Source organism: Otolemur garnettii, unplaced genomic scaffold (genome assembly GCF_000181295.1).
Source record: "Otolemur garnettii isolate 467f Iridium unplaced genomic scaffold, OtoGar3 scaffold00007, whole genome shotgun sequence".
Taxonomy (NCBI): domain Eukaryota; kingdom Metazoa; phylum Chordata; class Mammalia; order Primates; family Galagidae; genus Otolemur; species Otolemur garnettii.
In genome coordinates, this window is record NW_003852402.1 from 37,382,711 (window position 1) to 37,386,828 (window position 4,118).

The following is a 4,118-nucleotide window of genomic DNA, read 5'->3' on the forward strand; positions in this document are numbered from 1 at the left end:
CCTGACAGTAGTCACAAGAGCCTGGAACCCAGCAAAGGAAACCAATTCTTACGCTCTCTTTTTGTATCCTTCAACATCTGCACAAAGTCTTGGATTTATAGTGATAAAAATATTTTAACTTACCTTGTAAAAGCTCAATTTGTAAAACACTTCATCTGGTGTAGCCTCGACTAAAAAAGATATTTTCAGTGTGATATATGAGTAGTAGGTATCCCATTTATAAGAGGCCTTTACAATGGTCACATTAAAAAAGGTACCATTGAAATAATCAGGCCTCAAGATTTATTAAGCAGTGATCCTGGGATTCAGTGACTTCCCGGGATTCACTGGGAGCTTATTAATATTTAGATTCTCAACATCCACTGCAGCCCAACTGAACCAGATATTTCTGTCAACGCTAACAGGGCTGTTGACGGGATTAAAGTGGTTTGCAAACTTGGCTTGCACGTTGGAAGTACCCGAAAAACATGGAAAATGATTATAAAGTGCAGCTAAGTTTGGGAATCTCTGGCCCAGCACAGTATCCAACACTTACTGCATGTTGATTATTGACGGATACACTGAAGTTAGATAAAAGAAAAGCTAACAACTGATTAAAAATCCATCTCACCACAAAAAACAAGTAAGTAAGGTGATGGCAAAGTTAATCAATTGGATTGAAGCATTCCGTGTCGTGTATCAAATCATTGCATTGTATGCCATAAATAGTTATGATTTTAATTAGTTATAGTTATGATTTTAATTAAAATTAATTAAATAGTTATGATTTTAATTAAAATTAATTAAATCATAGTTATGATTTTAATTAAAAATTAATAACAAAACATTAAAGTCAATCTTAAATTCTAATATGTTAAGGGAAAGTAAGATTAGTTAAATTCCGATATGAATTTTTTTTGTTTTACTTCAACCTAAACTAAATCTTGGCTTTCAGGGACCATAAATTTCCCCCTAAAATACGTGATTCACTTATTTCACGTTAGGAAACATCAGTATCATTTCAGTTATAAATAGCATTGGTCACTTAGGAAATACAAATCCTTTTCTTCATTGAAGTTGTATTTTAAAACATAGATCCTAGAATATGATTCCAAGAAGAAATAAAACCATAATTCAGTTATTGTAAAATCAAAATTCTCACATGATGGTAAGGATAATGGCAACACCAATATATATTGAATACTTACTATAGACCAGTTTTCCATTAAAGTTGTTTAGATATATTAACTTTTTCCCACAATATCGCCACGAAAGCTAATATCAGTCCATGATTTTTATATTGTACATTTAAAGTGAAAATAAATATACAGAAAAGAAATGCTAGTGTAAATCACCTCTCCTTGTACATTGTTTCTTTTATAAAAAATTCTTCGTTAAATGTGCATAATCCTCTCTCAAATTGTGATTCCTTTTTCTGTAAAATATTGAAGGCATATACCTAACTTCTCTGGGTATAGACTAATTATTTGCTTCACAGAGACTGGACTGAGGCTGAGCTGTCTGGCCAGACTGAATTGCTTCTCCTACGTAGAGATGAGGTTTGTGGGAGCAGGAAACAAGGTAGCCTGCTCCAGATTACAAGCTTCAGTTATCTGGGAAATTCAGTTATGTGAATACGTTTTGTTAAAAGATTAACTGACACAAAAATTTTAAAAAGTTCATGTGAGCAGTCAGTGCTTCACAAATGAGGAAGCGGCAAACTTTAACACCTTTAATGAGCTGTTGAAGAAACTGGGGCAGAAAGCTTTTATAGAATGGACGTGACAACAACACAGAGACTGTTTGATTGGTTACGGTTATAGAGATGCCTCATTTGGTCTCTTCTACTGGAAAGTCCCCAGTTACCGAATTTTAAGTGGATGACTTTTGATTTGTTGAGCTTACTTTTTTATTTCTTCTGACACTGGCATTTACAAGAAATGGCTCAAGTCAAGTTCTGCTGATATTCCCAAGTGGAACAAGGTTGAGGTTATTTTAAGGCCTAACTGCCTTTGTCTGCTCCGGGATTTTTCAGGCCTGGTCTCCATTTCATTAGATTATAACAGGTCTTCCTAATTATAACGTTATAGTATAGGCTGCTTTTATTGATTATGTTGAAATAAGTAGCTTAATGATCTAAACTTCAATTATTGTAAATTGTGGAGAATCTGTAAATGTCTAACACTGAGGATCTATTGAGCATTAAAACTTGAGTGAGCTATTATACTAAGAGTGAGATTATTCATGGACTTTAAGAGAAACAAGGCCTGGAGACATATAAGATTCATTCTATCTGTAATCTATTTTGTTTTCTGGTGAGGGTTTGGTTTCTTGATTTCAAGATTTCATTTTTTTCTTAGCAGCCAAAATCCCTACCATCATTTACTGGATAATTTATCTTTTTCTCCACCAGTGAGTAATGTTTCATGACTATTAAAATCTTAGAACACAGTCTAAGTCTATTAGGAAAACTTACGTATTTCATTGCGGATACCAATGGTTGCTTTTCATCTCAATAATACATTTTTGATTTTAGGTAGTAAAAATATTTTAACACATGAAAAAGCCTTTTCTGTTATTTTCAAGATCTTTTCTCATTGCCTTTATTACTTAAAAATTTGAGAACTATTTTTTGGTACTTATTCTCACAGAGGAACTTAAGAAATTATTTTTTCCAAATTTGAAATAATCAAATTCTAATAGGAAGTTTAAGTTGGCATATTTACTCTATGAAGTAATTGCCGAAGAACCATGTTCTGTATAGTAGGCTTCTTTTACTGAAAAAATTATATTTAAAATTTTTCTCTGTTAGAGTTTGCTTCAGAATGTGACATAAGTTTAACCTCTTAACATGTTATAATATTTTGGACACTGTAAATGAACTGATTTTTCTCATTACATCTTTCACTCATATTAACTGGTTGTGTATAGGTTTTGTATACATATTTTGCTATTACTTACATTAAAGAATTTATTACTTATAATTTTTTCAGTCTCAATAGATAATATTTAGATAAATATCCTTGCTTAGGTGTGTAATATTTTTGTACCAGGCAATGGCAATTTTAACTCTGCTATTTATGTTTTCTTTATTATTGCTGTGATCAGATTAGGGATAGTACATTTTTAGTACCTGATTTTGATGAATTTTTTTTTTATGTCAATAATTTTTTTTTATTTTAGGTTAATATGAGGGTACACATGATTAAGTTACATTGTTTGTTTGTTTGTTTTTTCTTTTTTTATTAAATGATAGCTGTATACATTAATGCAAACATGGGGTACAGTGTAGTGTTTTCATATACAATCTGAAATACTTTCATCAAGCTGGTTAACATAGACTTCATGTCATTTGCTTAGTCATTGTGTCAAAACATTCATATTCTAGTTCTAGAAAAATTCACTTGTACCCTTGTTAGACAGATATATAGGTGATCTTTCCGGTCACCCTCCCACCACCCAGCCACCCTTCTCCCCTCCCCTTCCCCACCCCCTCCCCATATTCTTGAGCTAGAATTAAGTTGTATCTTTCATTTGAGAGCTATAAATTAGTTTCATAAAAGGGCTGTGTACATTTGATGAATTTTTGCCTCCAAAATCATGTTAGCACTTTAAGGGACTTAAAAATATTTTAATTCGTTCATTTATTCCCTCATGCAGTTATCATTTATCCCGTCCTCTTAGGCACTGTGAAGGATATACACACAGATATATAGATTCAGGAGATGAACGTCATTGAACCCTGTCTGGCCTCTATGTTCTGTATGAGCCTAAGGAAGTGAGCCACCCCTGAATTAGCCGGTCAGCAGAGCCCTGCTCCTTGCTGACCCACTTCCCTGCCCCTGATTTGACTTGGAGCTGCACAGCACCCATTGCTTCACCTGCCGGTTACAATATGCTGCTACCTCTCATGTGTCCTGGTAGCCTGGTTTAGCACCTGTTGCCCTCTACTGTACTCTCTGGACTTGGTGTCTGCCCCTGTGCCTGAGCACATTGGCAACCGAACTCAGATCTGCATTTGTGTCCCCAGCACCTGCTTCACCCCTGTCGGCTATCTTGTTCCAGGTTTCTTCTGAAATTGCCTCACCCTATCTTTTTGGTCTAATGAGTTTTGATGAGATCTTTAAAAACATATTCTA